This window comes from Passer domesticus, chromosome 3 (genome assembly GCF_036417665.1).
Source record: "Passer domesticus isolate bPasDom1 chromosome 3, bPasDom1.hap1, whole genome shotgun sequence".
In the NCBI taxonomy this organism is placed as follows: Eukaryota; Metazoa; Chordata; class Aves; order Passeriformes; family Passeridae; genus Passer; species Passer domesticus.
In genome coordinates, this window is record NC_087476.1 from 121,456,548 (window position 1) to 121,480,253 (window position 23,706).

General features: G+C 41.7%; 1 long non-coding RNA gene across 18 annotated transcripts in view; it reads left to right on the top strand.

Annotated features, from left to right (window-relative positions):
- LOC135297767 (uncharacterized) overlaps positions 1-23,706 on the top strand; it is a 64,473-nt gene that overhangs the window by 2,951 nt on the left and 37,816 nt on the right. For 11 of the 18 annotated variants that reach the window (XR_010359691.1, XR_010359695.1, XR_010359700.1 and 8 more), the window contains 6 exons: positions 1,209-1,384; positions 3,151-3,245; positions 7,348-10,457; positions 10,818-10,926; positions 13,135-13,185; positions 14,434-14,502. This is a non-coding gene — a long non-coding RNA (uncharacterized LOC135297767). Of the gene's footprint in view, positions 1-1,208; positions 1,385-3,150; positions 3,246-7,347; positions 10,458-10,817; positions 10,927-12,817; positions 13,027-13,134; positions 13,195-14,433; positions 14,503-23,706 lie in introns of all 18 variants that reach the window. The other 7 variants (XR_010359689.1, XR_010359692.1, XR_010359688.1 and 4 more) reach the window with 7 other exon arrangements.

The window sequence follows — 23,706 nt, forward strand, 5'->3', positions numbered from 1 at the left end:
AGGGGCTGAGGGAGCTGGGCTTCTTCAGCCTGGAAAAAAAGGGTGAGGGGAGACCCAGTAGCACAAAGCAAAGCAGGGAGTGGGTGCCATGTGAGCTGAATTAAATAACTGAGCTTTTGTGGTCTATTTGTTCTTCACTGGGGCCCCACAATTTGGGGGAGTTAATGAATTTTGAATTGTCTAGTCCCTGTTCAGGGGTGAAGGGATGGGCCACCAGGCCTGAGTGTGTCACAGAATAAAGGCTATGAGGATAGGCAAGCAGTGCTTATTAACTTTCACCCTGGAGTTAGAGGGCTCTTCCTTTTACCTTCTATGCAGGTTTTTTTTTCACTCTTTAAAGTTTTTGTTTGTTTTTGGACACTCTTCCTGTGAATTTACTTTAGCAGGTCATCTCCTTCAGCTGTGATCAATTTGGGTGTCAGAACCAGAATGGTTTTCTTGGGTGGTGTGTCATCATTAGAGGTTGTGCATCTGGGAAAGCTGAGGGAGGAGGCATAAAAATAAGATAAAAATATCATGCTGGTATCATTACTGGATTGGTGAAGTAGGACTTGTAAGTGGAAAGAGCAGGGAAGAGGATAAAATAGAGCTAGGGAAATAAGGCAAAGAGAAGGCAGGTGTTGGGTGAGGCTGCAGTGAAAGGAATGAGGCATTCAGAGGAAATTGCCAGCTGTAAATTTTCAGGGATGTCTGGGCAGCACACAACTGAAACAATCTGTGAATGTCGGGTGTCTTTGTAAGCAGCTCAGCCTCCTCATCCTTCAGGAAAGGCGCTTTCCCATCCATGCCTTTATGGGGGGCGTGTCCTGACTGCAGAGCTCTCGCTTTACCGCGCTGTGCCCATTGCCAGAGCTTTCTTCTCAAAGCAGGCGAAGATCCCTTGTAGTTTCCACTTTCTCCTGCAGCTGTCCCACTTGGTTCTGGGATTATTGACGTGATAGGACCAGGAAATGTGTTTGGCTAATGAAAGGAATGCAGAGAATTTGTTCTGTCCTTCCACTCTTGCCTCGTGTCATTCTAGAAATGGCAGAACTAATCCTGCCTGAGCATCCCTCTTCTCACTGAACATCTGCCATTTTTAATTGTTTTGTTTTTATTTTGGGAGAGCTTCTAATGTACTTTCTTTATTCTTTAATTACTTTTGTTTGACTCCACCTTTACCATGTCTTTGGCAAACAAATTTTGCATTTAATTTCATTTATTCTTAGGTGGAAGAAAGCAACTGTCTGCTTTGATGAATGTCCCAGATCAATGATTTCAGAGAGGCTGGATGTAAGAGGAATATTAACAGCATTTGCAGATGATCATAAGTCAGGTGTTACAAACACAAGTAGGAAGAAATAATACAACATAACCTAAAAGTCTTGGAAACAGGAAATTGAATGTAAGTGAGTGGAGAGGAGAAATAAAAACTTGTGTGTCCTTGGGGGGAAAAAATAGGAAGTTCAGTCCAAGGGAAAACTTGGAAAATAGAGCTGAGGGAGAAAGTGGAGAGCAAATTAAACATTCCCTTGCTTGGTGACAAGGAAAGGACAGCACAATTTGGGAGTATCTGTGGGCATTGCTTGGGACAGCAGCAGGGCAGTGGCCTCAAGTCATTGCAGGAGCACTCATTTTAACTGAACCTGGGTATCTCATTATCAATGTGTTTTAAACAGATGGGCACAATTTCAGAGATGGCTGGTGATTAACACTTGAGAGAGTAAAGGTATGAAATGTGTAAAACATGAGCAAGGAAAAGCCAGATAGGGATTTATTCATCAATAAACTTCCTAAAGTCGTGAACTGTTAGTCAGTTGATGAATATTTTGAGATAATTAAAATAGCTCTCAGGTTTAGGCATTAAACTTTAAACTGTAAAATAACTTTTCACTGCATGTACAAATCCATGAAAAACAGATTCTAAGAATGAACTGGAAAAAAAAACACTGGGAAAAACCATTCTATATTCTCCAATATAGATGGGAACAAATTCTCCATCTGCAGTCTTTTAAAAATGCCATCTTTTGGTGTCTCACTGATAACTGAAGTCTTCTGTTAGCCAAACCTTGCTTGCCATATTCATGTGAATTGTGCTGGTGCTGAAATGAGGTCAGAAGGCAAAGGTAAGAGATTTCCCCCTTCCTCTAGAAAAGTTTCAATAAGTGAGTTTAGAAAATTTTTACTGGAAAATGTGGGACTTTAATGTGGGACTCAATGTAAACAAGTGAGCACAGTGAGATATAAATACTCCTTTTGCATTATGGAGCTATAAAATAATACTCATAACTTAAGAGAAATCAGCTGCTCTTCAAGAGCTGTTTAACTGCAACAAGCTTGGCACAAATTCTGTCAGGCTCAGCTCTAGGAACAATTCTAGAGTCTGCAGCTGTGAAGCATTTTCTGTGGTGCTGTGACTGTCAGGAAGATGGTGTGGAGTTTGCTGTGTGTCCCAGCAGAGCTGTTCTGCTGACTCAGGGACTGCCATAAAGCCATGGCAATAAAGTCTTGTAAGGAGGCAAACCCCAAGATGTCACCCTTTTGTTAAACCAGATCTGTTCATCTCTGAAACGTTCATTAGTTCTGGGGTTTTTTGCTTTTTTGTAGGTTTTTTTTAATACCTGCTTTTGATACAATTTCGTGGCTTTATATTTTGGTCTAAGCCATTGCAACTTTTAAAGGGTTTGGGTTTTTATAGGAACATTAATAGGATTTGTGTTCCAAAATAGCAATCAAACAGTAAGATTGAGGAATCTGAGATAAAATATTCCATAGTGTCAGTGCTCCAAATGCCATTGGCAGAGACTATTGATTCTCCCCAATAAACTTTACACAGTCTTAAATCTAACAGTTGTCTCTGGGCAATTGTTTGTTGCTTAGGTCCACTTTGTATTTCAAATGGAACTGCTGATTTCATTGTGATAATGTCTTTATTTGGGACATTACTTGATCTTTCAGCTTTTGAAGCAATAATCTTCTCTCTCTAAGAAGTACCATAACTCCAGATGGCAACTGAGGAATAGCTCAATTAAAGATGATTGTTTTGTCTTTACTAAAGTCTTGATATTTACAAGATTGGTGGAGCCCTGTCCTCTCTATGGTTTAGTAGGCATGAGAACTTTCAGTCATTAATCTGATTTAAACTGAACAAAACCCACTTTATATCCACAGGTGACAGTAATGCCCCTCCTGGAGCAGCAGTGAGCCTCCTGTGGCTGGGATCGTGGCTCACAGGATGTGAGTGCCAGGGTATTAATGGCAGTGTGGTAGGTGTCACTTCCATGATAATCAGTGGCTTTGGGGGCTGCCAAGTTCATAAACACATCAGGATAAAATGCAGGTTATAGCTCCAAGTGAGACTGTTTTATAACTGATTTCTCTCAGGCCAGTCTCAGCTTTATAACTGAGGGTAAATTCCAAGCTGTCCCTCAGCAGTTGCAGGTGTTTTTAATGCACTGCCTTTACCTTCCATGCTGTCACATGTACAGCTTGGCTGTCCCTTCCCAGTGCTAGAGTGAGCAGCCTTGACATTAAAATGTATTACTCAAGTGATGGACATGGGGCTATAATTTCAAAACAAGCTCCCTTAGCTTGCTCATTTTGGAAATCAGCAGCTTCTTTATGTTGGGCAAATAAAGAGGTAGAAGGATGGAAGGAGTAGAAACCAAATCACTATTTAGGTTTTTCTTGGAGAGGTGATACTAAGAAACAGTTTGGAGGAAAATGCAGTTTTCATTTTTGGGCAAATAACACTGTTGAAGAAAAAGCTGTCACATTCTTCCCAATCTTTTTGAAGATTTGTAGCTTTTTGAATGTACATAGTATGTACACAACCATCTCCCAGTTCATTGGGATTCTTAGTTATTATTTTTTCATGTTTTCACAGTGAACTCAATTTTAGGTATGAGTTTTTTTCTGTTTAAGCTTTACTTGTTTTTCACTCACTTCAGTCCATAAATTATTGTTCAGCCTTTGGCAAGCTGTATTTTTAAACTGCTGCTCTCTTCTGTCATACCTGTGACTAAACTTAGTCTTTGATCACATTCCTTTGTGGCTGGTCTTTTCCATCGTGAAGGAAAAATTAGAACTAAAAAAACCCATATTTCTATCCTTAGAATAATTTTTCCCCTGTGAGCATCCTTTGGAGAATGAGTTTTGAAGGGAGCATCCCTGCAAGCTCTGTGTTCAGGCAGCAATAAGCAGCTTTGTAGGTGGGTTAGAGAAACTTGGCATCCCAGGCTGAAAAGGACAGGGCTGCCACAGAGCTGCCACACATTCCTGGTGTCACAGAGGTCACCCCACTTCTGAGGGGCACATCAGCAACACCTTCCCTGGCAAATGCCAGCTTCACTTCCCCTGCTAGGAAGGATTTGGTCCAAACACCTCCAAGTTACTGCCCAAAATGTGAAAGATGCTGGTGCAGGTGAGCAATTTGTCTGAGTGGAGGGCCAGGCTTTTTGTCATTCCCTCTTTCCTTCCAGGGCTGCAGCAAAGATGCTGCATGTGTTTTCTTCCTGGGGAATTAGACTTCAACCATTTGGGAAATGCAGGTCTTGAGAGCTGCCTGCACAGAGAAATGGGTAATTAGGAGCATGTGTTGTGCTGTGAGTGTTCCAGGGAGCTGTCTGGGCCAGGGTGGAGGGCTGGATTAGCACAGTGTGACAGTGCTGTGCAGATGCAAACCTGGGCTGCCTTTAGCCATTCAAACCTCGTTACAAACTTAGTTGAAAACAGGGAGTATTTTTTTCATAGGGCCTCCAGTTTGGTGACTTTTTTCCCCTGGCAGAATCTTAGATGAAGATCTATATTTACATATAATTTTTTAACCAGCCTGTTGCCAAAGTTATTTCTGAAAACTGACTTTATAAGAAGTGAAACTAAATATTGGCATTTGACTCCAGCTGTAGGAAAGAAATGCTATAATTTAGTTAGTTAGGTGTCACCTAATATCAAATTAGCTTTAAACCCAAATCTAATATGTCCTAGTCTGTAGATGGGAAAGGACTTTGGGTTGATTACAAGATGCCTGCTAGATACAACCCACAAAGCTGAAAAAGGTTTCTAGGACAACGTACATGAAATAAAATGGCACTTTTCATCTGCCAAGCCCTTCATTCTTGCTCTGTTTAAAATTGGTATTGTGGGGAGGTAGCAAATTACTTTGTGATGTGTTTCAGCCAAACAATCTCGTGGTTATGGCTGAGTAGTGGAGAACTTTCATACTGCTTTTTTGTTTGTTTGTTTTTGGTGAAGGGGTTCTCTGACTTTGATGAAATACCCTATAAAATCTTTGGTTAAAAATAGAGATGCTACCTCCTCTTACAGAGGAGGGCTTTGTGCTTAATGCTTTCCCTCATGAAAACAATCAGCAGGTAATGCTAATATTTTTAATATCAGATTCTTATACAGAGGGGAGAAAGGCATTCTGCTTGTGATACTCTAAAGATCACTCAAATATGATCAATAATCCATTAGGAGGAATCTCTGTTCCATTTAACACCACTAACAAGTTTTTCCATCCCTTCCAATTGGAAAGCAGGACAGAGAAGTAATCTGGAAGGTTGAACTGTGGAGGAAGTCAAAATAGCACCAAAAATAGTTTAATATGAAGGTGCTTAGCAGAAACCACATCTTAATCAGCCTTATTTGTAATACAAAATGTCTTGTAAGGCTGCCTGTGTCTGCTGTGCAGCTCAGAGGCACAGTGAGGGCATTTCTTCAGGAGATAGTGGAGTATCATGGCCATGAATGCAAGAGAACTGCTTTACAGAGATTTATTGCACCTCACTCCTGAAAGCATGGAGTGCATGCAGCCTGGAGGAGCAAGTCATGACAAAGGACGACACAAGTGCTTCAGAGCATTTAGCTGTGAGTGACTGGCAGGATGGCAGCCCTGATGATTTCATAGGTTAACTTGGTCAATTGGTGACCATGAGTTTTATCTGGTGTTGGTTTGGGATTATCACTTTACTATCATCTGGAACAGCAATTTAAGGTCAAATCCTATTTTTCCATGCATCAAGAATTCCACTGTGTTCTTATCCATAGGAAGAAGTGTAGGAAAAGGAAATCTTCCTATGGATATTACTGTTTAGCACAATCTAAAATATATTTAATGGCTTTTGCTTTTTTTTTTTAGACTGAGAAATCAAGTTTGAAAGCAAACCAACAATAGAGGCATTCATGGTTTGTTTTTTAAAAGCCACACATTGTCCTATCTTATTCAAAGCAGAATTTTTCTATTAACCAAGTTCTCTGAGTCTGTTTCCCAAAGTTATGTAATAAAAACCATTGTCAGATCTATTATGATAGTCTAGACTAGACACAAAAGGGAACTCTGGGGCAAGCATGGAGATTTTCTCATGGAAACAGATAACAGAAGACTAAAATCTATTCTTCATCTCTCTTAGATAAGTAGTCCAATCTAACCTTTCAGAATAGTTCAGTTGTTTCCTTAGCAGGGGGAATTGGCTGCAGTAGATTGTTCTAGAAGAAAATGTGCCATTGTCAGCCCTCCTCTGCTGGGTGGGTGATAAGGGCCTGTGTTGTCTCCCAAGTAGCCCAGGAGCAAGGCTCTTCCTCTCCTGTATGGATCCTTGTGTATGTCAGAGAGATTAATGGCTTGTCAGAGGAGCACAACCCAAGCCATGGAGTTGAGCTGGAATGAAATGGTTCTGTTTTCTGAAATCCTCAATGGAACAGATTTTCCAAGTGGGAAACAAAGGCTTCTCCTCAGCTGTGCTGCCCGTAGTGGGGATCAGGGAGCAACACTGCAAGAGGGGCCTGGGTTTGTTTGCACCTTCCCACCCCGATCCTGCACCTCCCTCTGCCTCCTGGCCCCGGGGGGAACGAGGTGCAGGGCTGCCAAACCTGCAGAAGGATCTGTTCAGATCTCACTGCAGATCAGCAGTAATTTGTGAGCTGGAGCCCGAGATACAAACTGGGTCTCAAGGGGGAAGGGAGTTTGTTCATGTGTGCTGGTATTTGGGTCACAAGCCTGATGGAAGGGGACAACACAACCCACAGAGTTTGGGAATGGGAGCTGGGAAATGTTACAGCAGCAGGATCATCCCTCGTGGCTTCTGGTAATTAGGTAAAATTTGCTGATTAACAAGGCCATGGTTTCACATATGCTTAAAGCCAGCACTGAAATCTCACCTGACAAATGTGATTAGTTTTAACCTGGATATGCAGCACTGTGGCTGAGGAAAACGTTCTTTCCAGTAGGGATGAGTATGGAGCTAGGATTAAGTGGGAAGAGGGGTGCAGGACACATATTTCTGGAATTTGGGAATACAAAAATAAATTAAGGGAAAAATAAGACAATGGAATGTATCCTCTTGTTTTTGAAACTTTTTATCTTTTCAGTTTTTCTCTCACTCAGATCTTCTGCTGTGCCTTTTTATGTTAGGTGAGGACATGCCCAAGCCAAAGGCCACCTGATCTCAGGTAGTGATATGGTGTTTGCTCTCCTTCCTTCACACTGAGCCAGTTGTATGAAACACAAGGCAGTATGAAGTCCCCTCAAAAATATACAGCTAAAAAGCCAAGTTACATTCAAATACACATAAATTAATTTCAGATGCATAGGGAGGTTTTAAACTAAAAATCTAATATTATGATGTCAAAGCCTTTGACTTCAAGGGATGTAATTTATTTTTTTTCTACAATGCATGGTCTAGTGTATTTTACTTTGGGCAGCACTGTTCAGAAGTTCATTAGTATTTGCAAGTAATTAGCAGCCTGGCTTGATGGCAAAAAGATTCAACTAAAGGTACATATTGCTGGCCTATGGGATAGACACATAACCCTTACAAACAGCATGCATGGAGTGCTATTTTTTTAGTAATTACTACAGCTGTTACACTGACAAAGCCAGTAGGAAATGGCTTTTGGATATAGAATATAAAATGTATCTCAAGGGATGTGAGGGAGACATGATGGGTTGAAAATGTGATCTTAATACAGTAGAAACCATGAAGGGGACAGTTCTGCACTGGATTTAGCAATTTTCCCCAAATTTTTATCTCTTGTGACCTTGATCTTTTTGTCAGTTCCACCAATCTTGTGGGTGGAGTGCAAGTTGGTAGTTTGGAATATTTTTTCCCCTAATAGGAGGAAGGAACAGTGAGAGCAAGGGAAAAGAGCTCAGTTGTTGCACTGCTGCCTCAGGTAAGGGTTGCAGAAACTTTTCCAGGAGCTGGGCAGGGCTGGTGGCACTCCCAAGCTCTGGGTGCAGCCCAGATCAGCAGAAATGACACAAATGTGTGGTGGTGGGGCAGGCTGGGGGTCAGGAACCCAGGGAGTCCCCTGGAGCTGGGCACAGCAGGACTGAGCCAGACCTCAGGGAAGAACCAAGGAATTCAGCCTGAGCTGAAGTGTGGCAGTGGCCAGGGTGTGGGAGGGGGGTCTCGGGAGGCTCTTCAGGGCAGGGATGCACTCAGGAACCAAACTGACTCTGAGCTTCTCCAGGTAGCTTTTATTAGCAGGATTGTTTTTCCTATAGGGGGAAAAAGGCCTACTTTGCACTTGGATTAAACTTTAGCCACTTTAATTTTCACCCCAGCAGAGCTCCCTGTTACAGAGGGATGAAGCAGTGCCAAGTGCTCTCACCAAGAACATCTAAACAGCATATTCTTGTAGAAAGTTTACCCTTCCTATTAATTGAGGTTAATTGTAGCTTTGCAATTGCTACCTACAAGAGGAAAAGAAGAGTGTTTCAACCTCTGAGCTATAATTTGGATTTTTTTTTTCTGTAACTGAGGGTACCATAAGTTTTGGGTCCTGGTAGTTGAAGGCACAGTGCACACTCAGAGCCAAAGACTGATGACATCCCCCCCAGAAAATTTACAGAGTCAGAAAATAATGTAGGAAAAAAGTCTCAAAACATCCCCACAAAGTGGGAGCTGAGAAGTCTCTGGGCTCTGGTTTACTCATGCTTGCAGAAGAAATATTTTTGACCTGAAACTGTGAAGTCAAACACATTTGCTACCAGACCACTGCAACAACAGGTGAGATGGTGGCCTTAGAAGGCATCCAAAATCAGTGTGTTTCAGGAAGGAGCTGGCAAGGCTCCAGAGAAATAGGTTTTATTCTGCTTTTGGGGCGGTTGTTTTTTTCTCTACAGATTGTACCCTGCATTTATCAATTGAGTTATTTTGCATTTATTTTCATTGTTCTGAGACAATAAATTCTCAGTGGCAAGAGTTGCTAAAATACTGTAAGTATGGCATTTATTTCCCCTCCTTGACTGGGGAAAAGCTCTTTAGTTTGTAATCACTCTTTGAATGGTAGTCTGTGACCCAGGGAAGCTAATTTCAGCAGCAATAAAAGCTGTGTCTTTTGTGCCTCCAGAAAATAAAATTTTAAGGACCTTGGAAAATTTTTGGACCTTGACCAATCTGCAAATTCAATATGCCTATTTCTGTCTCCCAGTGTTGGGAGAAGGAACCTCTAAAGTCTTCTCAGAGACCTAGAATAGCTTTTATTTTTTAACTAACTCCCCTTTGCAGTGTAGTTCATATTTCTTTTGTTAATAAAGAGAATTTTACTGAAGTTTTGGGGGGATAGTAGTTACATGACTTGCACTGGAAGAAAACTTCCCAGTAAATCTTAATGTATGACATTTGTGTCCTGGAGGGGGCTGCTCAGCCAGGTTTGCAATTAAACAGCCAACAGGAGTATTTTACTGCTGAGCTGAGAGAAATCATCAGCTCCATCATTTTGCATCTGAAACACTTGTGAATGTAATAATTATTTTTGTCAGCCAGTCCTTTGTGCTTTCCATCTCAGCAACACTCATTGTCAAACAGCAATTTCACTTGTTAATCTTCCTCCTGTCTCCTGCTGAGGTTGTCTTTTTGGCCTGTTTCAGATCCAGCATGTTCCTTCTTCTTTTGACAATGGGATTTGAGTTTTGTGCAAACCTTTTCCCAATTGCCTCCTTGTGGGGTTAGAAAAACAAAAAAAAGAAATTCTGATTTGTTTTACCAATATGCCCTTGGATTATTACTGATGCAAAATTGCAGCTTGCACTTTGAAGTAAGGGGTTAGGGATGTTGATGTTTTATGATTTGCTTCTCTGTCAGCAGTGTTAGGATCTTGGTCCATGAAATTCCAATTCCTGTAAATTTGGAGTTATAATGCAGGCCTAGCAAAGGTGTTCCTGTACTGGAAGTGCTTTCAGGTGATCCATGCTCCAGTCCCTTTCTGTGTTTCTATGGACATCCTCATGAGATGCAAAGGTACTCTTGGTGCAGCCATCTGAGAAATGGGCACTGCTACCACTTCCCTTGCCTCCTAAAGATGCCCAGTCTGGCTGGTTCAGTTTTGCTCAGCTTTCTGTCCCTTCAGGAAATCACCACTGGCAGGATGCCTGGTTAGAAGTGAAACCTCAGCCCTGTGTGACCCTCGTGCTGCCTTGGAGAGGAGCAGTGACAGTTTGCTGAGTCTGGAAACACATTTCTCTTATCTCCAGGGTGAGCACAGTGACTGTTGCCAGCTCCCACCATGAGGGACTATCAGTGCTGTTCCATCTTGGTTACAGACATGACTAATCCCTCTTACTAATTTTTCTTTTTTTCCCCAGAACTGCTAATTAAGCTTTTTCTGTGATCCTTCTCTAATATGTTCAAGTCAAATGGAGGTGGGTGACTATAAACAGCTCTACTAACAGGTGTACTCAGTGCAGCTCATTTTAGCAGAAATGTCTTACAGAAATTGTGAGAGAGGTGGAGAGGCAGCACAGAGCTTCAGGCAGGAGGGAATTCACATGTCCTGGAGTCAGATGGATATTTGCCTTGGCTTCCTGTTCACTTTCTCTCTGATTCCCTCCTCAGCCCTTTGTGAGGTGATCAGAACTGTGAAGACTGCTGTTGCTGCCCTCCTCAGCAAACCACCCTTCAGAGCAGGAGCAATTCCATTCCATGAGTCTGTACCTTCTCCATGGTAAGTTTTAAGGTGATGTGCAGTGAGAAGAGCATAAGGAGCTAAAAAGTTTTGTGTACAAAGGGTATAACTGATATTTGCCACCACCAGATTCTCTATGGTCTCACTTCTCTAGCAGCAAACGTGGTGGTCAACAATCACAAGAGATGTTTTTCCACTTTCACTCCCAGAATCACAGAATAGGTTGGGTTGGAAAGGGCTTTAAAGCCCATCTTGTTCCAGCCCCTTGCCTTGGGCAGAGACACCTTCTCCTGGATACCCTTGTGGATACCTGAGCTGCTCAGGAATTAAGGCAGACAGCCCAGCTGTCCATAGCAGCAATAAAACTGGGGTATTTACCCTGCAAAATGCTGCTGTCACAGCATTGCTTTGGGAACAGGACACTAATTTTCATTAAGTCATGCAGCTGTGCTAATGAGGGTTCTTTACAGTGGTGGGCATGTCTGTTATTTCTGGGTTTATCTGTAAAATTGTTGCCATCCAAACCTTCTCTTGTCAAACACCCTTGACTAAATTGTCCCAAATTTAATCAGCTGGGCCTTACACCTTAATCTGGGGTCAGCAGGCTTTGGTGTGGAGCAGCTCTCCTGCTCCTGGCTGCACATTCCCTGCTGTCCCCATGGCCCACATCTGAGCACGTGGCACAGCCTGGGCTGGGCCAGCAGAGAACAAACCTGCCAGAACCAAATCTGCCAGAACCCAGTCTGCCTTCCAGAACAACCTGTTGAGCTGATCTGCACAACCACTGGGTCCCATCAGGGGTGGGAGAAGCAAACACTGCCTGCTGCTCTGCCTGCCTGCAGTTGTGCTGGATTGGAGGGAAAATTAAGATGTTCTTATTATGAACATTTTGGTCCAGGAGCTCCTGGCTTAATGCAGAAAAACGTTGCTTGGATATTCCAGCCCATTAGACCTGGCTGCTTCTTTATTTTTCATAATTATTTGATACATTACTTTCTATTAAAATAATTAAACCATGGATCTTCACGTTATTTACAGTTTTTCTCATGTTATTAAGCTGTAATTTGACCAAGAGATATGAGCATAATTTACCATATGATTGCATAGCTTTTAATGTGTGCTTCTGCAGTGAATAGCAGCTATTAAGCTAAGTGGTTTGCCCTGTAAAATGACATGATGTCATAATATTTCTCTGAAAATACAAAATTAAGTATCATTAAATCCTATAATTAGGTAGCTATAGGTTATATTTGCAACTTGAAAAATGGAGTCAGGCAGCCTGATTCTTCTTGCTGTAGTATTCCAGGGATTTTGTCAAAACTGTACAGGAGCAAGTGTTGTGCTTTACAGAGCATGAGCTGCTTCCCCAGCCCTGTATTTCAGTATAATTCCCTTTTTGTTCTCTTTCCAGGAACTGGGGTTTCCCAACATGTTTGTAACAGCAAAGCAGCTGTTCTGGGAGTGTGTATATTGGTTTTTTTAAAATAATAAATGTGATTTTTGTGTCTATTTTACTTGTTCTTTAATGTCATAGATGATAGTGTATGATTGATCATAAACTATTCTTTTTTTTTGCTTTGGACAGATATTTAGTCCTCTTTTTTTCCTTGTCAAATTTTCATAAAGTTTTTGACAGGTTTGTTGTTTCTTTTAAATCTTCATTTAATTCTAAAAAAATAGTTGCTTTTTATGAATTTAACCTGATTTGTATTACTTCTATCCTTCTAATTTTTCTTATTTTCTGAGTCATAGGATATTTTAGCGACTGCTGTAATTGATAATTGTAATGTTAATTGATGTCTAGTATTTCTTCCGGTTATCTATATTCACTTTTACCACTGAAGGCATACAATACATCTAATATAATTTTTATTCAGTGCTATATATATATTCGAAGTGTTTTTAGAACACTGTTATTTGACGATTACAGCTGTAATGTTAGAGGGATGTGTCCCAGCGCTGTCCTGAAGCTGCTCCAGGTGCCCTGGTGGCGGTGGCACTGAAATAAAGGCTTTGTGCCATCTACTGGTGCCGCTGGGAGCTGCGGCAGCTCCGGCCCGGGGAGGACTCGAGCCTGCAGTGCGGGGGAAGGCAGTGCCTCGCTGGAGATAACCAGAATGCTGTTTATTTTTTATGTCTGTAAGTGCTAACTAGTGTTAAACACTCCCGCATTAACCCCTTTCCCACTCCTGCCTTCCCTACATCTTCATCCCTATTTTTAGACTCTAAAACCATTTTGTTTTACAGGTAGGTCAAGTCGTGATTTAACAGAGTGGAACATCTGGGCTGGTGGTGAATGTGAGCACGGTTTGTCTAGACCTGTTACTCTTTCTATAATAATTCCTAATTACAGTGCATGTCGTGATCACTTCTAATTAAATATAACTCCCCCAAACACATTCTCCCTATGGGTTTTCTCTGATGCTTGTTCCCTTGTTGAGCCTGGAGTTATAAAGCTGCTGGGATGGGAGACTCCAGCCTAACTCAGTGCAGGGTTAAATAAGGCCTTTTAGCTGAACCTCTTTGTATCCTACAGCCTCATAATAGGCTATTGTGTTTTCTGGGGTTTCTGTAAGGCTCAGATGTCACACTCGATTCTCGCTTGTTTCAGTATCATCAGTGTTATCGCTGGTGTGTTTAATGCATTTGCTGTACATTCTGATCACAAATATTATTTGTTCTTTCTCTGCTGGTTTTTACTTCTTTATCTCTCAAGGGCTTAAAGAGCAGATCCACAAATGCTCCAGTGTCCTTTTAGTTATGGTTGTTCTATGCAAAGGGAGCAACTCCAAGAAATTATTACCAAAAAAAAAAAAAACCAAAAATCCAATCCCAAAACAACAAAACACCCCACCAAAGAACCCAAAAAAAAACAAAACCCAAAAACAAACAAAAAAACCCACAAAAAAACAACAAATAACAAAAACCCACAAAAAAGAAAACAAAAAATCCCAACCCTTTACAATTTAGACTATTATGTGCTTTGGTATCACGTTTAAGGGTCCAGACACTTCACTTTCGTCCACACTCAACTCATTCCCAGATGAAGGAGACACACCTGGCCTAGAAATGAGGATTCTCTGGGTCTGCTTCAAGTAAAACCCAGTTTATCCTGTCCAGGAGGGAGGTATTTTCCTTATTTACAAAGGGCTTTTAGATTTTTTTTTGGTTAAAAATACTGTATAAGCAGCTATTAAAATATTTTTGTGTTGTTTTTGATACATGTAGTTAGTGATCTAATTGTGTATACTTAAAAAACTTGTCTGGGTGGGATATTAAAATTCTTGAATGTTGAGTTATCTAAATGCATATGTGTGTATAAAAACATGTTACCTGCCACAAGTACAGGTACAAAAATCAATACAGTAAATTAGTTTGATTTTAGGTTGTACTTCAAAGTGCAAATATCAATTTAAGCAAAACGAGTATTGCTTTCAGCAAAGCAGAATTTTATCCAAGTGTGAACAGGTGGATTAAATAATATAGGAAAAATGCTCAGCCTTTTAATATTTCAATTTAATATTTCAATTTTTTCTTCACTTGCAGGTAAATGCCCCAAAGAATCATCTTTGCTTTTTTTGTGACTGACTCTTATGCCTGGGAAAACGAGCTGCAGTAAGTGCACAGTTAACATGAATTTTCATGGAGAGGAAAAATAGTTAATTATTGCAACAGTACAGCTACTATGATCAGAGCAGTGACTCATGCAAGTCAAGCATATAATTGTCCATGTAATTTGTTTGAAGTCAGCTGGGTTCCAACATTCTTGTTCCTGTGTATAGCTGTTAATTTCTTTATTTTCCCTTCAAAATCTGCTGGAATTTGCTGCAAAATTTTGTTTTTAATATATGTGTTGTTGTTAGAAAGATGTCAAGTTGTGTCTGACAGCCTGAGAGGGGCAAAACTGCTGCAGCTCCATGTCCCCAGCTCCTATCAGGAGCAAGGCTGAAAGTGTTTCCCATAAGACTCTGGCACATCTCACATATTCATTGTTTAACCAGAAGAAGCTCATGTTTTTTGTATTCCTCCTTATTCCCTTTATAATGGCTGTTTTTACTCTCTTACACTCTGTCATCTGCAAAAGGCTGTGAATTTGGGTTAGATTCACTCCAGTGGGGAGTGTTGTAGACTGGAATTTAAATCTAACCTACTTTGTATTGGTGGAAGAAAAGAACACACTTTTACTCTGGGCAAGCTGGAAACTGCTGCTTAGGATTGAAGCAAACTTTTACCTTCTTTAATGTACTAAACTCACTTTTCTTGCAGCCTCTTGGAATCAGGAGGAAATGGCTGTGAATAATTTAATATTTGCAGGTTTCTACAAACATTTTAGTAGCTCCTACTGTATCCCAGTGAATTAAAAGCAATGTTTTTTTTAACAAATTTATACAAATGGGGAGTACTTTTCACTAATAATTTTGTTTCTCCTAAATTCCAAATGTATTTTCTGTTCCTCTGCATTTCGATCTTGCAGTCATGGGTAGAACTGGCAGAAGTCCCACAGCTTCCATATACCAGGTGTGCCTATATCTGTGAGGTTTTTATACAAATCCCATGCTTTATGGGCTTGTGTCCATGCAGAGCACAGCTGTCTTGCTTTTGTTCCCAACACAGGTGAGTTAAAATTAAGACAAGGTGATAGTAAATATTTCCTTGTGACAGGAACTGGCAGGTTCTGTTGAATTCCAGCAGCAGGGCCCCAAGGTCCACCATTGCCCTAAAATCACCTGCAGAAGGATTCGTGGCTCTTAGCAGGCTTTCATCCTGCTGAGACAAGAAAAGAAGTAACAGTCACCAATTGCTGACCTAAATTAGTCAGCACAAAGGGTTTTTTGTCCTAAATTAGTCAGCACAAAGGTTTTTTGTCTTCAGAGGACATTGTGATGGAGACGAGCTGAGATGCTGCAGGAGGATATGAAGAGCCAATTGGGATGACTCTTAACACCTTCTGTCATTTAGTCACGAGGTTACAAGATAAGGAAAACCTCCTTTGGGAGGAGAGATGATTGGATAATACTGCTATAGAATAGAAATTGCTGTCAGTGCTGGAAATATGCCTTTAGAACAGAATCAATACTTCTGGGCATTATGGGAATGATTGAATTTAGTGATACAGAGTTCATCAGTTACTGTGGATCATTAACAAGGAAAGTTGTTCTGGATGCAAGGGTTCCACCAGAGACAAAACTCTGGGTTTTGGCAGGTGTTGTTCATCCTAAAGGAACTCTGTTGGAGAGAAGGGATGGTAGAGCCTTGGATTGCAGGAGGTCTGGTGCTGTTCCCCCTGAGTGAAGCATTCATGGTTGTAACTAAAATATAATGGAATTAATCTCTCAGGGTTATGTTTTGTGTCTGAGAACACAGTGAAGGCAACACACTGGTCATGGTAAAATGTTAAAGTTTAATCTTTTACTTTCCTACTGTCAATAAAACTAAACAAAAGCTGAGTCTGTAGGGCCTAACAAGCTTGGGACAGCCTCCTGAAGGTTTGCATCCAACCCTCCTGTCTCTGTCTTCCCAGATATTCTGCTCATTAGGAGCAAACTCCTCCATCCCTTCACCATGAAACTTGCACTTTATTTTTTGCTGCCTTCTGTACTGACTGTACAGCCCTGCTTTTTTAGCACCAGTACAGGAGTGATGCAAGCTCCTCCTTTGACCTCATATGGCTTCTGTTCCTGCTTACCCAGCCAGGCCTTTCACATGCCTCCTGTGGCACTGCCACCCCTTTCCATGTTCCAGGACAGCAGGGAACAGACAGCTGGCCTTGAAAGCCCAGCAAACTCAGAGTCAGGCTTCTCTCTGCTTCTAGAGTTTATAACCTTCAAGGAGCTCAGCACAGGGTCCAGCCCTTTGTGCTTCTGAGGAAGGTTTGTTATGTTGGAAGGTGGCAGAAGGAAAGGTAAAGGATCACAAAGGAGAGAGCATTTTTTCAAGGCAGACACCCAATTCTCTTGTTTTGGACTTGAGAGCTGTGAAAAACACGTTCATTCTCCCGTGAAAATTTTAAAAGTTTAATAAAGGACAATGGGAGACAAGGACTAGAGAGCAAAGGAGCCAAACCCTCTGTGTGGTACAATCAGTGCCAGGCAGGGGCTGCTGTCCCTGGGGGTCTGGCAGGACAGGGAGCAGGAGCTGGGTTTCTCACAGGTCAAAAGAGAAAGCTTGGTGGTAGGAAGAACAGGAAAGGGAGAAGGATGTGTATCCTTCCTCTTCAAGTTGTCTTTTAAAAAACATGTGAGGTTATTTTAAAAAAGCTGTGTGGAGGTAAGACATTGCTACTCCTTTATATTTAGAGCCCAAATTTGCAAAATCAGCTTCAGATTCCACATGTGTCAGGTCAGAGATGTGATGAAAAGATGCCTGTTCTCAGTGTTCTCTGTGTTTATGACAAAATACCAGACTAAGAGCCTGATTCTCTTTGCTTTAGAGTGAATGCAACACAAACTTCTCTACAAATCACGTCAGGATCTCTTTCACTTGCAGCAGGAACCGTGTAGCAAACCACCTCACTCCTGCTTTCCTCTCCTACTCAAATTTTCACTTTGTCCCAGCGGTTTCACTCCCGATTTTCCCCTGGCTGCTGGAATGTGCAGGGCCCAAAGCGAGGGGCAGCGCTGGGAAAGGTCAGGGCAGCCTGGGGCACAGCGAGGAGCCGGCTGGGCAGTGGAAAGTTACAGCCCTGAGCTGCTGCAGGAGCTGCCCTGCTCCTGGGGAAATGTGATACCTGCAGGGCAGAGTCTGTGCAAAAGGCTCAGTGCTCCTCTTCCACCTGCTCCTCTGGTTTGAGGGGAAGAGAGAGTTTAGGGTGATCTAGCATGTGTATTTATTAGAGGAAATTTGCTTTAATCCCCCTAATCTACACCTGCTACTTGTAATGCCAGGGACTGCAAATATTTGTGTTTTAACAGTATTTCTTCACTGAAAACTATCGGGATCTCAGGCATGATAATTCTGCATGAAAATGATAGCAAGCATGACTCAGTATGAGACAAGTGATGGACAAAAATAGGACAATTCTTACCAAATCCTGTTCTGTCTTTACTCCTTCCCTGTGTATTGTATCAGAGCACACTAACACAGCTGGCAATAGTATTTGCTAGTAGCTGTTTGTGTTTCCAGTGGAAATCAGTGGTAAATCCCAGTGTAAAACTGTCTTTCATCCACAAGAAAGAGCTGTTTGTCCAAATTTCATTTGCTGGATGTAACATGGAATTTGTCTTTCTGCTTTTGGTAGGAACTCGTTCAATGCAGTTTAATTTAATTTTGCATCACATTCTAGTAACTGCTATAAAAAAGATCTGGGTGAGGGTTCATGACAACAGTCCAGTTATTTGGCACAGGTTTTCTGTAAACAAATCAGTGAATTGTTTAACCAGTGTGAAGTAAGAATTCCCCAATGCCTTGTGAATGAATGTGCTGCATTTACAAAGAGATTTCATTAACTAATGTGAACCTCCAAAAGAAAAGGAAGGCCAGGAAGAAAACCTCGTGAAATGCACGTTGCAATTGTAGCTGGAGCTGTGGGTCGTGCAGCATATTTTGGGTCTGGTTATTTGGAAAGGATGGTTTTTCCTTACTGTGAACTGACTGTTCTGCTTATGTTTCAGTAATGCCTCAAGTCTGATAGGACAGGGAACTGATCAGAACTTGCTGGTCTTGGGAACACTGTGAGACCTAAGCCAGCAGTAATCTGGGCTGTCATGGACCTGAAAGTGGTTTGGCCATTCTATTTAGAGACACACCAAAATATAGACATATTTTATAGTGCTTGAGATACCAGCATGTCTCTAGAAACTTTTATCAGAAAAGATAAGAGTTAGAGCAATTCGAAGTTTATCAGACAAGGCACGTTGTCAGTTCAGGGTGACTTTAAAATACAGGAAAACTTGTGTGGTTGTAAGTCCTTGGAGGTGCATCACTCACTGATGACTAAACTCGACACTGCACCGAGACAATTCAGAATATGAGTTACTGTATCACTAGAGATGTGATTTACAATGCTGGTCAGAACAAGCTGATAGCAGCCACGGAAAAGGAGCTATATAGATAAGCTTTGGCCATGTACCCCACGAGTGTTTTGCAAACTGCTGAGCGTTTAGCACCTGCTTGCTACTGTTTTGCACATCCCTTCACTGTGAGAGGCCACGTGTTAACACTGAGTCTAGTAAAGAATTACTCGACTCAGTAATCACAAGCTTGATTTTTTTGCCCAAATGTTGCTTTGATGCTTCTAATGTGCTGTTCACACAGGCTGTCAGGCAGGCTGGTTTAAGTGGCTGCCCAGCTTTGTGGTAGTGGGAGGGAGAGAACCTGTAAACAGGAATCCAGCTCCAAAACTCTTATCCAGGGTCTCCACTACCCATTAAATCCTCAGCCTTAGGTTTTCCTCACCAACTGCTCCATGAAATGTCGTGGTGATAAGGTCCATGGACGACCACCAAGTGGCCATGTGCAAAAAAGGCTGAGACCCAACTTCTAGCCCTGTTCCTGACCACTTGACTGACCATTGACAGCTTTTCCTGAGCTCTGTTCCCATGTCAGTGAAAGAAAGAAAGGCAATGTTCTGATCTGGATCTGTGTTCCCATTCAGTTAAATATCTAATCATGCTCTTTTCCATGAAGACTGAGGTAAAGATGGCATTTGTCACTTCATTGTGACATCTCAGTATGTTCAGAAAACTGTCTTTTTCTGAGAAATTTGCAGGACAAAAAAAGTTCAAGCACAAATTCTGCACTTGGGAAGCTTCCTTCTGTGTGGAAATCTTGTTCTCTTAACAGGCCATCCAGTTACCTCATGTAGAAAGAGAACTTTTGCTCAGCAACCAGATGGCTAAAACACAAAGATTCTCCTTGTTCTTGACATCCTTCCCTTTTGTGGGCTACGTAGCCAAATTTTTCTTCCATTTGAAAACCCAGTTCTCAGTTCTGGCTGCACCTGGCAGCAGCATCACAACTTTTGTGTGATATTAACTTAATAAAGGAAGATATGTCAGACTTGCAGCATACAGCACTTAGAGGTCACACTGAGATATTAATGTCATTAAGAAAGATAAGCAGGTGATGATCTTTCTTTGCTCTTCAGAACGCCTTGGGAAGGTTCTGAAAAGGCAAAAACTTTTCTTTTTTTTTAAAGCTCAAACAGTTCTAGATGCCTTGAAGACAATAAATAAGCAGCAGGTAAGCGAGCATTGCTTTTCCTGCTCTAACAGACTCCCCCTGAGCTGCCAGGGATGTTTGTGACCTCTGGCATGACTCTTCCAGTGGGGCTGCAGAGCCAACACGAGCCCAGGCTGCTCTCAGGGTGCCTTGGACACTCAGTGTCCATGGAGCTGTTCAGTGTGAGCTGGCAGGGTGGCAGTGCCTTGCAGGGCTTGTTGAGCATTCCTGGAGGCTGCAGATCAGCTCCAGCACTGACAGAGCCCACTGCAGTTCACAGCCCTGTTTTGGCTATGGCTTGTGCTCAGAGTCCATCCCTGGCCAGTGAGTGGCCACAGATGAAAGGAATGGCACACTGGTACAGATGAGGAGTGCTCTGTGACCTGCTTGGGAGAGCAGAAGGGATCTAGCATCAGGCTCAGCTGGAGACTCTAAAAAATGGGTTGAATTTATCCCTGTAGGCAGCCAGTGGTCTGGGAAAAGAGATCTTGCTTAAGGCAACAGATTGTTTCAAAGTAAAAAACATCAAACCCAAGGTGTATGGATTTGGATGGAAGACTGTCTTTTAAACTGGACCCCAACACCAAGAAAACACAAATTTTTATTTGTACTGTTTTAGGAGTGGTAACTTTTTTTTTTTCCATTTGACTCTAAATGAGTATCTTAACTTCAGTGGGTTTAAACCAAACAATTGGAATATGTGTACTTGGAGCCAATTCTATAGTTCTAGGAAATCCAGAGTTGGTTTGTACGGTTTGAGCTTCCTGTAGGAATAAAAAATATTAGTCCCTTGGTAGCACAGCAGTGTATGGCTGTATTGAAATTAGATTTATTGTCCCCGGAGCTTGCTGTGTCCCGTGGTGTTCTAAATGCCCTCACATTAACAGTGGGCTGGCTGCAGGGCAGTGAAGGAAAAAGAGGAATGTTCTGCATTGATAAGCTGACACCACACCCCCATGGATGAGATAGTGATTAAAAGGATCCTGGTTAACTCTGCATGGCCCCGTGCTGGGTCTGTGAAGGAGCAAAGCCTGGGGTCTCTCTCCTTCTTACCTGGTGCTGCCAGCTGAAACTTCTCTGTTTATTTTAGTATTGGATCCCCACATGACTGTGGAGTTTGATATTTAACTGTATCATGTGTCCCCTTCTAGCAAACTCTGAAATGACTGAATAAAATAGAGTCACAGAGGGCTAATGGGAATTTTGATTTTTGTTGTTTGGCTTTTTTTTGTTGTTGTTGTTAGAGAGCACCATAAAATCTTCTGCAAATTCTGAAGAAATCCCAAGTGCTGCAGGTGAGGCTTCACTGCCACCTCTCTTTTCAGCCCAGGGCTGGTGTTCTGCAGCTCTGGGCCTTGAGTGACATCCTGGGAGGAAAAGCTCTCCTGGCTGGGGGGCTGCTCCCTGCATTTGAACTGAGAGCTGCCTGACCCACCCAGGTAATTTTGATTGAGATTACTCTTGGTTCTGGCACTGTGAGCTTCCCTTTCCCCTGAGCTGGCTGTAACACAGGCACCAATGACTACTGTAACCTATTAACTTCATTTTGGGGTGAAAAGCTAAAGAAAGCCTCAGTCTGAGCTCATGTCTGAAATGTTCTTGAGCCTGAGATTAGCAATGGGTGCATTTTGAAAGCAGTGCATTGAGGGCCCAAATGATGAATTGCAGCATTTTTGGGCCCTGACTGAAAATATATCCCAGCAATTTCAAGGGAAAACAGCTCCCACACCAAGGAGTGCAACTGCAGGAGCCCCATTTGTGTGTATGTAGTTGGATCCAAGTAAAATTGAATCCAAAGTGGCAGTGGCCCAGGATGAAACTTGATGCTAATTGTACATAAATAGCAGAGGGACTGTCATATGACAGGCTATAATCAATAAAACATTCCTGTTGGGACCAATCTGCATGTCAGGTGTCCTTTCTGGAATGGAGTGCTGGCACTGCTGTGTACCCTGATTTAAGAGTTGTTCAGGATTTACTCCTCACAAAGTTAATTTCTGTTTCTTTTCACTCAAAAGATCTGGACCAAGCAAATGCAACATTCTGTGGTGTAGCTGCTAGGCACTGTATCCATAGTTCTGAGAAAATGATGTGTGTAGAAGTGTATTATTGGAGTAAAACTGACCTTTTCCCCCTAATAAGAAATTTAGGATCTTTTGTTTCACCTCATTAGAAAACAGAGCTCTGCCTTGGTAGATTCTATTCATGTTTTTTTTTTTTTTTCTTTGCACAATGTCACATGTCTGGAATTGTTCTAGGACACAAATGTGGTTAGTAGATAAGATTTTTTTAATTGATTTTTTTTTTTTTACAAGACAGTTTGGTGCTCTTTGTGATCACATCACAAATACCACATTGAAAATTTGTTTGCTGATTTTTTTGTGAATCCCAATTTCTAAAAATTTGCAGCTACAATTGCTTGTGGCTCTGATACTCTAATAATTTCTGAAAATTGATATGTAGGGAATTTTTTCCTTACTAAAATTTTGCAGAACTATATTAAAATGATAATGGGGAAAAAGTGATGGCTGCAAAGGAAACTGTAGAACCAGGGTTAAGAGGGAAGGTCTCTTAACGGCTAAAGAGTGTGATTTCATTCCAATGAAAAGGAGGAACCAACCTAAATAATGAATGAAATGTGTGATTTCATTCAAATGGAAAGGAGGAACCAACCTAAATAGAAGTGTCAAGAAGATGGGCACCTGAACTGGAGCCATGAAATATTCTGATAGAGAACACTTTGTGCTTGTGAGCTTTTGGGTGAGAGTTCCACTGACTAAAGTCAGTGTGGTCAGATTGACTTTTAAATAAATACCATCTTCCTTTTTGCAGGATCTCATACAGAACTTTGTTACAGGAGTTTCCTACAACACAGTGAAAATCTTATTGTCTAAATGCTTGGAGGGCAGAGAATTGTATGAAAATTGGTACATTATGAAAGGAAGTTGCAGGAATTTTCCTCCAACTTGATACGTTTTGAATCTACTGAAAGGAATTAATTTTAGTCCTCTACACCAAAGAATGAAAAATGCCTGCAGATGAGATGAGTCCTGTTAAGATCTGCCCCTCCATGTGACAATTCCTGCTGTGCCCCTCTTTGGAGGAGGCTTTTGGCATCCTGCAGGTTTGGGGCTGGCTGCCCCCAGGCAGCTCCAGCTGACAGCTCCCCTTGCAGCCACTCCTTCAGCTCTGAGGACACAGTGAGGCAGTGCAGGAGTTTTTGTGGTGCTCTCTCCAATACCCAGTGTTTTCCTCTCCTCCCTGTGCTTGTTTCCCCTGTTCCACGAGGGCTGGGTGAGGCTCTTTTGGAACAGAGCACTGGTGAAGGTTCCTGGGACTTGAGCCCTTCTCAGAAGGGTACAAATAAGGCTTGAAGGGTGCTCTGATTTGGGCCTGGCAGGAATTTATCTGGGGTTGGAGGGGTCCTTGGGGATTATCCAGCTAAATATTTAGTTACTGAAGAAAACCTTCTGTTCTCATTTATACCACCATTTATCATTTTTGCTGCTGAGTCACTTATTTAAGACTAAATTTATGATACCTTTTATTAGATCCAGTTTCCATTTAGAATCCTGAAGTATCAAAAGCATAGGATGTATCCCACGTCCAAAAAAGCAAGAAAATATTTTATTATTTTATTTTATTCTAATATTATTGTTT